General features: G+C 38.5%; 1 protein-coding gene across 3 annotated transcripts in view; it reads right to left on the reverse strand.

Annotated features, from left to right (window-relative positions):
* Positions 1-2,390: 2,390 nt before the first annotated feature.
* The window catches only part of ARL5A (ARF like GTPase 5A), a 39,690-nt gene continuing 27,948 nt past the window's right edge, over positions 2,391-14,132 (reverse strand). For 2 of the 3 annotated variants that reach the window (XR_012072581.1, XR_012072580.1), the window contains 3 exons: positions 12,679-12,774; positions 11,094-11,202; positions 2,391-4,203 (listed from right to left, as the gene is read on the reverse strand). The gene's annotated coding sequence lies outside the window, so the exon portion shown is untranslated. The remainder of the gene's footprint in view (positions 4,204-11,093; positions 11,203-12,678; positions 12,775-14,132) is intronic. The other variant, XR_012072582.1, reaches the window with a different exon arrangement.

Genomic DNA, 14,132 nt, shown 5'->3' on the forward strand with positions numbered 1-14,132 from the left:
AGTAGATTCATGAAACTAACCCTCTTTGGAGTTCGTTTCCAAAGAAACATAAAGATTTAGGGAGTGGCAAATTTTATATAAAATTCACAAGGGACATTAAAAAAAAGTGTTTATAAGCCTTTCTTTTGTGGATGAAGTCAAGGCTTCCTCAGCAGTTTCTGGTCTCTGTTTAACTTTGCAAAGGTTACTGAAGCTGTTAGAGTCAAAGGCCAGAAAAGCCCTAGGGACAATCTAATGAAGCCTGATTGCCCCATTACACAGATGGGCAAACTGAGACAAACTACACCTACAGATAAAATGTGTTTGTCCAGGTAGTGCCAGAAATAGGGGACTCTTCTCCAGAAGTAGTCCTGGTCCCTTACCACTAAACCACAGCACAATGCTGGAGGACCTTTTTTCCATTTCTGAAGAGGTTGGAGATGATTAATCATCTGTTGGACCATCACTCTCCGCTAGCCTCTCCCTCTGTCAGCAGCTTAGATTCAGACTCTCTAACCAATTGAAGAATGCTAGCTCTATGGAATTTACACGCTAAAAAAAAATTCAGACTTCTGAAGGCCTTACTTGAGAAATGGGGACCCCAAATCTTAGCTTACCCTCCTTGTCCAGCCTTCAGCCTGGCATCTAGGAAGCAACCCAAATATCTAAGCAAATGAGTCATTTTCATTGCCGTGTTGTATTTACAGTTTAGAACTTGCTGCTGTTTTGTGTTTTCTTTTCTTAGATCTAGTCCATGGTCTAAATAGAGAGGTGACATCAAACAGTTGGGCAAACACAGCTGTCGGAAGCCGCCCTTTGCACCTTGGGAAAGCAGCTGGTCCTCCTCCAGTGATACCCGGGAGCATGCTCACCCAGAAAGGTCATTGGCTATCAAACAGAAAGGTTGCTCGGAGGTGCCTGAGACATGGCGATTGTTTGGAGTCCACTAATGCTGGTTTTACTCAAGAGTCTGTTGTTTTTTGAGGCAACCATGGATTATTATGACTACCAACATTTGCTATTTATTGAGTGTCTACGGGGTAAACAGAAAAGGGAATGTGTCCATCTTCAAGAAGAAGCTGGCAAATACGCTACATGTAGGCTGGGAAGAGGGGTACATTTCATTCTGACTGACCAACAGATGGTCCCACAGCAGCCCTGGTAGGTCTCACACATCACACAAACCCAGTCCTTGTTCCCCACCTGGGCCAGGGAGATGCGGGATCTTCAAGGGCAGAGGAGGTGAGGGTGGGGGAGGGGGGTGTTGGCCACAGCCCTTGAGTCACATGTCTCAACAACTTCTTTTATTTCTGGAGAGTCACATGGGCTTAAATTGCAGCCAAGTCAGTAAACTCCTCTACAATAAACAAGTAACTACAGACTACAAAGGGGACTCAAAAATGCTCATTCTGAAAGATGCCAAAAAATGACTCCAATCAGATTCTTCATAGCACCATGGAGTTTACTGAAAAGTGGAAGAAACTCTAATATCTTTGAATCCCATCTCCCCATTCTCCACACAACATTCCTGTTGTGGCATAATTTCAGTGCCAGTTTGAACCATTCCAAGGTCTGGGATTCCTCAGTTTTGTGAGGCAGGTTTATTAGTAATGCCTGCTTTGGTTCTATAATTGTTCAATAGGAAATCTTTGAATGGCAAGGACCCAGACCAGAGTAAGAAACAGAAGTAAGAAAATCAAATTCTGCAGAGTTTTGTATCTTAAGCAATACTATAAACAAAACCAAAAGAAAACAAACGTAAAAAAATTTGCAATACAAGTGAGAATGAGGTTAATTTCCCTAATATACAAAAGCTCTTTATAGCAATTTGAAAAAGAAATCAAAATGAGAAAGGGCTATGAATAGGCAGTTCAAAGGAAAAAAAAAATAAAGGACCAATAAACAAAGTGAAAAGAGCTTTTTTTGTGCACATTATTAGAGAATTGTAAATTCAAGCAACAAAATTCCGTTTTTCACCAGTGCTTAACTAATGGCAAATCATTTGATAATACCCATAATATGGAGAAACAGACACTCATATTTCTTGAAGAGCAACTTAGTTATGACTATCAAAATTTTAAATGAACACAGCCTTTGAAATTTAGTTCACAGATTACTTTTGTAAGTGCACGGAAATATTTTCAGCAATATTTGTAACAGAGGAACATTCGCCAACAGGAGAAAGTAAACAACTTAAATGCTCATTGATAAGAAATTGGGGTAATAAATTGAGGTATATCTTGAGCTGTTAAACCAAATGAGGTAGATTGATATGGATAAATATAAAAAGATACCTAAGATATATTAAGTGAAAAACACAAGTTGTAGAAATGTGTGTATGAACTTATTTAAATAAAAAAATTATATATGCTTGCACATTCATAGAAATTTCTGCAAGAAGACACAAAGTGTTAGCAGTAGTTACCATTTATTTAAAATTTTTAAATGCAAAGGCTATACCGTATTTCATCTCTAGACACACACATACATAGCAAGTAGAAAACATGTAAGGAGCTGAGACATCATAATATAGTTCAGGAGGGAAAGAGGAATGAAATCGGCGAAGGGCCCATAATAACTTAAAAGCGTATTTTAAAATTTTATTTCATTAAGAATATATCTGTAATGTTCTTTACAAATATCTGAAGGGGAAAAAAGAAATCAAAAAGATTCATTTGACTCGAACACAGGTTAACCTTTATAAAATCTCTTAAAATAATCAGTGAGATAATGACTCATTTTTTTTTTTAAATGTGAAAGACCGTAGTGAGTATGGATTAACATTTCCTTGGAGAAATTGGATCTACTTGGTAGAACATTCTTCTACTAATCTTCCTTGTTTGCCAGTTTTCTATTAATATCGTCTGAAAGGAACAGTTGGGCTTTCATGGCGTGTTTCTCTTTGTTGTCAAACACAGCTGATATTTTATCAAATTAGCAGCTTTCTTTGTGCTGGGAAACAGTCTTACCTTCCTCACCAGGCTTTGAAAAACTCTCACCAAAATTACTGGACCTTTTGTAAATCATGGATCTCCAACAAAATGTTACTGGCAGATATTCTTTGAAACTTGCAAGGAGTGGGTCTTCATTTTCTGGAGAAGTCAATGTGTTAAAACTCTTCACTCTGGGCTGTGGACTGGGTTCTCAGATCTGCAATGCGGAATTCTCCCTTAAATGATCTTAAACTTGCTCCTCCTTACAGATCCCCACTGACACCTTTGGGACTTTCTGTGCAAAATGATTTAGAACCCATCACCCAGACTGCTTGGTAAGAGCAGAGAGGTAGACTCGGGTAACTTGGCACTAATTGCCCTTTCATCCTTCTGATTCAGGAACTCACAGTGATAAGATGATGATGATGACGCTGAGCAATGAAACGTAATCATTAGTTAAATGTGGGTGGGAGACAGTTCTTGCTTTGGACACCAGAGTAAGTAGCTTACCTCTTCGTATGACACATATTTTACTCTCATATTACAACTGAGTTTTAAATACATATAATGGATTCCTCCCTCAAGCACATCTAGTGAGAGGCTTGCATCTAAATCACTTCTTAGGAAATTTCCTACCCTGAAAATTTGTTGAAACTCTTCAGTAGACAGCCTAGTTGGCTAGTTTCAACTTCCTAACTGAAGTATGCTGGCCACAAATTAGCCACAGGAAGTTTTATAGGAAGGAAGAAACTATCAGCATTACATACTCTGCCACCAACAAACCCCAGGAACAGTATGCTTCAGCAAGATTTCTGATGGTGTCTGGATGGATTCCATTCTGAGATACTCTGCTGGCAGAGACCTTTCCGGCAAAGCCTGCTGCCCGCTGTCTCCTTCCACCCACGCAACAAGCCTGTTGTTCTGGTGCCCTCTCTCTCCACTCTTCTCTGCAGGTGTCTGGAAGGCAAGGGCTTTTGCACAAGTGTCCATCTCACTCCTCTTCCGGTGGCCTTACTCATCCAATAGGGCGTGTGAGGTCTCCCGGTTGTTCCAGATGCTAGCAGGTGAGTGAAGCCTCAGGTATTGCTGACTTGGCCACTGGCTACAGCTTTTCTCCACAGCTCTCAAAATACACCTTTCTTCTTCGGAAACTTTGCATTGTTTTTATTATCTGACAGCTATCCCATATTGAGCACCTGTATGCTCAAGACCTGCACTGTCCCGTACAAGAGCTTGGCTCCTCATGCGGTTACTGAGCACTTGAAACGTGGCTGGTTCAAACTGAGATGTGCTGAAAGTGTAAAATATACAATGGATTTTGAAGACTTAGTACAAAAGAATGTAAAATATCTCAATAATTTTTATGTTGATTATAGTTGCAATGATAAGATTCTGGATACACTGGATAAATAAAATACATTATTAAAATTAATTTTACTCTTTCTTTTTACATGTGGCTACTAGACAATTTAAAATTACATATGTGGCCCACGTTGTATTTCTGTTGGATGGTGTTACTCTGGACACATGTTCATTCACTCTTCCATCCTTCAAATATTTATTGCATGCCTCCTAGGGTGCAGGCACTAAAAGCAGGTGCTAGATGCATGGTGGGATTTGTGAAATACTCAAAGACAGATAGGAAATAAGAAAGCAAAAAGGTAAATAATCACAAAACTGGGTGAGTGTGATGAAGAAACAGCAAGGGTATCACCATAGATAATAGCAAGGACCAGATGGTGAGACCTATTTATCTAGATTGGCCAGGAAAGATGCCCAAGGTGACATTGGTATTGAGACCTGAGTGGGATGAGCCAGACACATGAAGAACAGGAGGAGGAGGACCTCAGAAGAGAGAAGGCTGTGTGTACAGACCCCTTGGGTCCCAGAGCACTATTGGTGAAGGGGGGCCATTGGGTACCACGTGAGGCTGCTCATGGAAGCAAGTGGGTTTATAGGTCAAAAGAAGCGTTGGGATTTTAACCAAGGCAAATGGGAAGCCAATGAAATGATATAAGAAGGGTGATGGCTTGATCCATTTTATGCTTAAAATATTCTTCTGGCAATTATGTAAAGAGGCAACTGCAATAGTCCAGCTTAAAGGAGTTAGTACCTTATTCTAAGGTGGTAACAGTAAAAAGTGCTCAGTATAAAGTATATTTACTCCACTTGTCCCCAAGTCCTCCAGCCCTCTGGGCTCAAGAGGATGCAAAGACTGTAAAATGCAAACAATTTAATAACTAGGAAAGTCTAGCTCCCTTCCTCATATTTCAGTGGAGGGCCAGAGAGGAAGTTATATTTTCCCAGTGGTTCTTCTCACCACTTGCTCCTGATCTCTGCTCTAGACACAACACTTGATCCCCCATCGAAGTCCTGTGGGCTGCCCCAGCTTGCTCTGAACATGACCTTCCCTTGATTTCCTAAGGCAGTGTTAATACAAGTCTAAGGAAGCTGTAAAGCCCCACTGAAGACACAGGAAAGGGTAACAAGTAAAGGGAGCACCGAAGAGAAAGCAACCCTCACTTTATTTCCAATATGCCCACTGGGAAGAGCACTCTGGGCTTATTCCCCATTGCTTTTCCCTCTAGTTCCAGGTCCAAACTCCTTTTCTCGGGTTTCAGGGAGAAAATTTGAAACTCCCATTGCTTCAGTACTCAGACCAGCTACCTTTATACCCACTTTATCTGAATCTCTCCTATCCAACTGGGCCTGGACTTTGCCTGTCCCAGGTAGATGGCCCATCAATATCCTCTCCTAATCAAAGGGATAAATTTTCCTCTGTTGAGGACCTTTCATGTGGAAGAGTCTGAAATTAGGTTATTTTAATTAAATTTTATTCCCTCCACACTTACATGACCTCATTTCATTCTCATTCTGAAGTAGACGCTATTCTCATTCATAAAGAAGAAAAGTGAAGCTAAGAGATGGCTGAGAGAATAATATGCTTCAAATCCTACAACCAGTAAGAGATGAAGAGAAGAGTCAAAAGTGAATCCAGTTAAAACCCTAGCTGGCCACCACCAGCCTACACCACCTTCCCTGCAGAGATGGGGCCCAAGGGCAAGGTCATTCTTCCCCTCACAGATCTACCACGTGGTCCCTTCCCTTTTGGAAATCCACTTTTTTGCCTCGGTAACTAGAAATTCAAGAACACATTTTGTAGACTCTGTAAGACCAAAAATACATCCTAATTTAGTGCTATTTTCCTCCTGAGAATATGGTGTGGTTTTTTTTTCCCCTCTAAAGGATAAATTCTGTGTGCCAGGAGTCGGTAAGTCATTCGAATTTATTCTATTTAATTTTAAACAAAAAGCAATAGTGTGCTATGGAGATCCCAGGTGAAATTATGTCAGATGGCAATTTCTTAAGTGAGCTTAAGAGAACGGTCAGAGTTCAGAATACTTCCTCCAGCTAAGCAAGGCTACATTCACACCTTAACAGAAAATAGAAAGCAAAGACATGAGCAAGGCTGGTGGTGGGGATAGTAGGAATAATAGGACAAGGAGACAAAGGAGTCAATGCTTGCTGTTACTTGGTGACACACACTGTGCCAAGCGCTGTATGTGGACTGACTCAGTTAATCCTCACCTCAACTCTATTAAATTGTTGCTATTATTATTGCTATTTTACAGCTGAAGAAACTGAGTCTCTGAGAAATTACCCAACTTGCCCAAGGGTACAGAGTCTGTACTTTCTATTTTAAAAACATGTGGACTTCTAAAGATGTTTAGTAAGATAAGCTGACAGAAACCTGTGTGAAGTCAGTTTCCCAAGCCTCTTCCAGATAATAGGACATCTAGAAAAGACAGGCATCAGTTGGGTGTTAACCCAGCGTTGGTGCATGGACAGATACTGATAAATTAATTAAGGCAAAAATTAAATTGTATTTGGGTTGTACCATTTAATCATTGAATTTCTATTCAGCTCATCACAATTGAGTGAATTTAATTGATTCATTCATTTACTTGTTTACTTATTAACTGACATATGCCAGGTACCACAGGGTATTGAGGGTACAATGATTTAAAAGAGACTGTACTTCAAGTCCACTGCCCTTGAGGGGTTTGAGGGGTCGAGAGACCTGGCAGGGTGGGACTCCCCACCCCCTGCCTTCTTAAGCCTGGTACCTCAAGGCTAAGGTAACAGAAGGGGTCATTCTGTGCTGTGACAGAAACAGATATTCTCAGCATAAGGAAAAGGATGTGTGCCAGCACGTGTGCAACCGTCCCAGTTTGTTTTTCAGATTTTCTGCTCTCAGGTGGCTTCCTTTCTCTTTCTCCTTTTCCAGTTGTAGGATCAGAAGCTCCCATTTTCCCTTATCTAACAAGGGGCCCATGGAGGAGCAGAAAATGATCGGCAACTGATGCCTTAGGCTGAGACATAATTGGACCTGGAGCCTTGCGGGGTGGAGTAGCTGGGAGGATCGGGGAGAAGAGAGTCAGAAGAAGGGAAGGACTATCCAGGAGGGGATGTAGGACTCAAGAGAGAGCACACTCCATGTTAGGTATTGAGGGTGGCTAGGTGGGTGGTCCCAGAGAAAATTCTGCACCCACAAATATTTTATTTTCAGCCAAATAACATTGTCCATCTTGTTGAATGGTACTGAATTTGTAGTTTTAGAATTTTGATTTGTAAATTAATTGGCATATAATGCATTGCACATATTTAAGGGCATAATTTACGAAGTTTAGACATATATATGTATTCATGAAACCATCATTGCAATAAAAATAATGAATATACAGATTACCCCAAAGTGTTTCCTTATGCCATTTTATAATCCTACCTCCCATACATCCCTAGCTGCCAATTCCTAGCCAACTACTGATCTGCTGTCATTCTAGATTACTTTGCATTTTCTAGAAATTTATATAAATGGAATCAGGGAACATGTAGTCTTCTTTTGTCTGGCTTACACTCAGCATAAGAATTTTGTGGAAAGAAAATTACAGCAATCATAAACCAGGAAAAATTTGTAAGGTGGCTATCAATTTACAAGTTTTATCTGTTGTTAATTTTGTTTCAAGTGACTATGTAGTAACTCAGTGATTTACTTTCCAAAAAATCTTTTTGAGAACCATGCATCAATAGTTTGTTTATCCACACAACTGCTGAGGGACACTTCCAGTTTTGGACTACTGCAAATAAAGCTGCTCTGAACATTTATGTACAAGTCTTTCATAAGGTCATATGTTCTGCTTTTTTTTCACTTGGGTAAATACCTAGTAGTGAAATGGCTGGGTCATATGAGAGGTATAGGGTTAACTTACTAAGAAACTGATAAACAATTTTCCAAAGTGGTTGTATTATTTTTTACATTCCCATCAGTGGTGTTTGAGAGTTCCAGTTCCTCCTCATCCTCACCAATACTTGGTTTAGTCAGTCTTTTTTAATTTTAGCAATTCTAGTGGATATGTAATGGTAACTACTTGTGGTTTTAATTTGCCTTTCTGAATGACTAATGCTGTTGAGCAACTTTTCATGCACTTGTCATCCATAATATCTACTTTGGTGAAATGTCTGTTCACATCTTTTGCCTTTTTTTTTTTTTACTGAGTTATTTTCTTACTGCATTTTGAGTTCTTGATATACTCTGCACGTAAATTCTTCATAAGATACAATTTACAAATATTTTTGTCCCAGTGTGCAGCTTCTCTCTTCATTCTCTTATCAGCATCTTTCAAAGACATCTCTCAAATAGCAGTTCTTAATTTCGATGCAGACCAATTTGTCCATTTTTAAAATTTTATGGCTCATATTTTGGTAATATATCTAACAAATCTTTGCCTATTCCAAGGGCATAAAAATTTTCTTCTATGTCTTCTTATGAAGCTTCATAGTTTTATGTTTTACAGTTGGGTCTATTTTCCATTTTGAGTTTATTTCTGCATAGGGTGCAAGTATAGATCAAAGTTCTTTAAAAACAGTTCATGTGAAAAAAAAATAGTTCATGTGACTCCAGTTTTAGAAACACAATAATACCATGTTTTTCAAAAAGCTTAGCTGCTAAGGGAAGTGATGAGTAGTATCAAGAAGGGGGCATAAAATCAAGAGACTTTAAAATATTTTTCTTTTTTCTTTTTCTTCTTTACTAGAGAGAATTGAATGCAGTTTTAGGTTCTAGAGAGGAAGCCATTTGAAAGAAAGAAATTAAAAATTCAATAAAGAATATTCTTCCTGTTAGCATGGCAGTTCCACCTTGACCATCTTAACTATCACAAGTATATTCCCAGCATCAAGCACAATGGCACACACATAGTATTAACATTCTGTTTAGATCTTTTTGAGTAGGTGCTCAATACGTTTTGGAAGGAAGCAAACAATTAAGGAATTAATGCAAGAAGAAATGGAATTAACAGTATAGTTATGAAAGGAGCCTTGAATCAGCCTCAGTGAGCGGAGGAAACAAATTCTCAGGAAATGGGCAGAGGGAGGTAAATATACAGCTAAGAGGGCAGGAAAATCAAGAAATTAACACCTCATAACCTTGACTGTTTTTTTGTTTTGTTTTGTTTTAATACGAAGCAAGGTTGTCTGCTGAGCTTGGGGGAAGGAAAGCAAGGAAAATGGAGAAGGAGACCTGAGCTGTCCATTGAAGTGTTGCAGTTCCTCATGTGGGCAAGGAGAAGGAGGACCTGCTGTGTGCTGCACTGGGTGTTTCAGGAGACTGTACAAAATGGGATTCCTGTCTGTTACTCAGTTATCAATGCATCTACCAAATCAGGGTAAGGACAATCCCACTGTACTCAAAGAGAGAAAAATTTCACCCCAACCAATGGAGTGACATTTTAATACCAAGCGCTTTTAGAAAGTTCCTGCAGTTAGCAGTGGGTTATGGGGATTAGCCGTTCAAAATTAGCTATACTGCCATTTTGAATAGGAAATTCTCTCAGAAATGCCTCTCATATCATATTCTACAAGTAGCTGTGTCAAAATCTGCTCTTTAACTCTGAGGCTTTCCCCTTCCCTAAAATTATTCTTTGGGTCTAGAGAAGGCACTTTTGAAAAGTGCATTTTCAGATTCCTACTTAGAAGAGTTTTCTAATTCACAATTCTCTTTAACCTCTCTTGAACTCTTCCCAAAATCTCTGCATGGAGTTGTTGGGACAATACCTTTCATAGACACCAGGAGAACTAAGCCACAGTTGCTGCCATGATTTTACATGAGAGTTAAACTTTCTTTTTGGAGACTGCCCCCCAACACTGAATTCTGGCTTGGCTTTTGTACCATACCCAAAATGTTCAGAAAAATTAAGATTAACATTATTTGGCATTTTCACACTCCCTCCTCTCCCCATACCTGTTGTCTTTACTTCTGTTGCATGTGAACTAATTCTCACCATGAGACAGCTGAGGACATTCAATCAAATAAGTCAATGTTACTCTAAAATAATGCACTCCATATCGGTACACTACATTGACATGGATCATTCAGGTAATGTTGTGTTTTGGGGAAGAGGGTCAGAATATGTTTGTTGTGATTGAATAAATACATGTGTGTCCTTAGTTTAGTCTTATTTAGAATAAAACCCAAAATTTCCCTTATGGTTTACAAGGCCTAGGTGATGTGGCCTCTCACTACCTCTCAGACCTCATCTCCCATCCAACCCTTGTGGATTCTACATCCCACAAAATTATCTTGAATGCATGAGTTTTTCCTTTGAGTCAGAAGCCTCTTTAGCCACATCTTTTGGCTCATCTTCTTATCATGGCTTCACAATACAATCCACTTATATTGCACTACTTTTGTCCCCCTAATAGGCCCTACTTTTTCATACTTCCTTATCTTTTTGCATGTTTTCTCTAAAATCTTCTTCCTCTTTTCCAACTGGTTAACTTACACTCTTCTTTTAAGACATAGCTCAAATGCCACTTCCTCCCCAAAGCCTTTCTTGACTTGTCCCCTAGTCTGTTAACCAAGTTAAACTTACTATCTTCTGTGGTGGTGTAATTGTTAACTTGTCCAGATGCCCTAAATGACAGAGTGGTTGTCACCAAACCCCACTCTTCTCACTGACTGTGATACTGTGGTATCTGGGAAGGGGCTGTCCAGCCAGGAATTGTGTTTCCCAGCCTCTCTTTTATCGTGAGGTGGCCTTGTGACCGGCTCTTGCCCATGGACTGTGAGCAGAAGTGAGGCATGCCTCTTCCAGCACTGAGGCCTTTAAGAAGCAGACATACCTCCATGCTCTCTGTCCCCGTCTTCAGGCTTGATGCAGTTGACAGCAAGACCTTGGGGATGGTAGAGTCACAAGACGAAAGGACCTGGCCATCAAACTGGAACACCTGCCTTGGACAATTATGGGAGAAATAAACAACTTCAAGGAGTCTCTGGCTTACTTTGTTGTAAAAAAAATTGTTACAAAAGTACAGAAAAAAGATGTATTGGTTTACAGGTGAATAGGTAAATCTGTAGAAAAGTACTCAGTTGAATTCGTGGTTCTTGTATGCTGAAAGATTCAATGGGCTTATTTAGGTAGTCCTAGTATTTGAAGGAGAAAAAAATAAAGGTCTAGACAACTAGAAAGTCTCTAAATACATGTGAAAGTTCAACTCAGGGCTGTTCCCTATTCACTCTCTTTTCAAACAATACTTTAGAATTAATTTTGATACCACTGTTGAGTGGACTAGGAATTCAAGAAATATGTGCATACAGAATATTACTAATTATGCATGCATATAGAACATTATTACTATAAATGTATAATCACTAGCAAATGTTTGAAATGTCATTGTTCTCCTAAATCTACTTTTAAAGTAAAGTACTTGGTATACTAGTACTTTTATGATAATGTAACTGACTACTATTAAGTAACCTGAGCAGTAATTTTGAAAGAACAAACTCAAGGAAGGAATAAAGTTTCAAGTTCAAACTAGAACCTTCCAAGAGTGTTTGTTTAAAGTTTGAAAGAAGAAAAGAAACAGACATGGTGGTAACAAAGGTGGAAGGGAGAGAAGGGGGAAAAAAGGAGAGGCCGTTCTATTTAAGAAGATTGTTACACTGAGGACAAAGATCAATGGTACTGAAATTTGAGAAACTGGGAAGAAGTCAGAGGTGGGTAGTAGAGAAGATGAATTTTTCTGACATCTACATCTCATTTCAGACATCTGAACAATCACATAAGCAACATATGTCTGTAGGTGACGTGAGTCTAAATGAAAAGCAAAAAGGTGATGGAGAGGGAGGTTTGGAAAAACCCGGAGTGACTTGGAGTAGCAGAGTGGTGGCATGTCTCAAGAATTTCCATGGTACAGGGGTGAAAAGAGAAGTCAGTAGACATAAGTATGAAAAAATATCCCAAGAGAAGAACCATGCTATGTGTAATAAAAGGGAGAGATGCTCTGGCACAGATTTATTTCTTAATAGGTCTTGGGCCATTACCAGGGTACGCAGGTCAGAAATCTTATGACTAGAAGCAGAAATACTTCCATCTGTCATGTTTCTAACACTGCACAAGCTATTTGGTCATAAATCTTCCCCACAAGATTAAGCAACTTGGGAACATATGTGCTTTCATTCTCTGCATCCCTGACCCCCTAGTACTGTTTCTAAGACATGGTAGGTACTCAGGTATCTGTTGAATTTTATTTTGCTATTGAATAGAGGAAGATGAAAGACACATTTTTGGACACTAGAAAAGGGGAGTAAGGAGATACATACAGTATCAAAAATAATTTGTAGCTAAAATACTGTCCCCTAAGAAAGCTAGATGTTTGCACTTAATGGATATTTGGCCAGGTTATTGGTCCACTGAATGCTACTCACTTCATTTGTGCTGCCTTTGAGCCAAGGAGGGTGGGAATTCTGACTCTGCTTTCATGCCGTTGGGATTCGTGCACATATATACTTGTCAGCCTTGCACTGTGAGGGAACAGATAACTAATAAATATCTCTGAAACATGTCTTAAATGTCTTAAATGAAATGAGCAATGTAGGCTTAAATTCCAGACACCTATACAATTTTTTCCTCCAAGGTCTCCCTCGAAAGAACTTTTCCAAAAAGCAAGATTCTTAACACTGTCACCTTTTCCTGAATTCCTTACATGGGCTTCGCAAGCTGGTATGGTTATACTTTGAAGAAACAAAAATACTAAAAAAAAAGAAAGCACAAGGTTTCCTTTGATTTCAATGAGTAGACTTCCAGCTCATTTCCTTTAAAATACTGCCTCTGAATTGCAAATTACTTCATGGTCTTTTTTTAAGTGAGCTCTCCTCCTAGACTGACAGAGCCAGCTGCAGCATTGTACTGTCTATGGAAATGATATCATCAGCACTCTGTCCTTGAATAAGACCACGATCATTACATTTGGCTCCTTTTCACGTAGCAGGAACCGAATATACGCTTGTTTACAGCAACAGTATTCAGAAAGTTCTCACGTTTGTACTTTAGCAGCTGGCAACTTAAAATCAAAAGAAAGTTTAACATGAACTACCTGAATCCCCTTTAAAAGTAAGAGTCATTTTAATACATTACTAATGTTTAAAGCGTTAACTTGTTTTCTAATATTCAAAGCAGTAGGTTAACTATAATTAACTTTGATGTTAAGTCAAGAGTCAAAAATTATAATTTATTTATATTCATTACTCATTAGATATATTCCTTATATTTCTGTTCCAACTTACTACCAAAATTATAACTCACATACTGTTTAATTATAATTAGTTTAATACCAATTCAAAAACTTAATCTGATAATTAAATTATTAAATAAAAATGAAATAATTTTATAGCTACACTCAAGTCATTTTTATACCTAGCATACACGTTAGACTTTTGCATTTCCACAATTCCATTCCCTAGAGAAAGCCACTGCTAACCATTTGGTTTAATTCCCTTCTGACCTTTATTCATATATCAACTTTGCTTTTTCATGGATAGTTTCTTAAATGTTTTCATTTTAAAGGGTAGCAAATAATTTTGTCTGTAACAAACAAGTTTGTTATTTAATTAAATGATAATATAAAATTAAAACATTTGAGAGCCACATTCACCAGGAAAAATGTTGTATAAATTTATGCACAACTTTCATTAAGTAACATTCTCAACTAGCAAATTTCAGTGAAGTAATCCATTAAACCATAAATAATTTTAATTTGGCCTTCATTTATTGAATACAAAAAACAAGCAGGTGATTTTATAATCTGAAAAAAGATCTTACATTTCCTAAAAAATGACTACTACTTCCTCTCTAAAATACATCCTTTAATTAAGTTTTATTA

Source organism: Vicugna pacos, chromosome 5 (genome assembly GCF_048564905.1).
Source record: "Vicugna pacos chromosome 5, VicPac4, whole genome shotgun sequence".
Lineage (NCBI taxonomy): Eukaryota > Metazoa > Chordata > Mammalia > Artiodactyla > Camelidae > Vicugna > Vicugna pacos.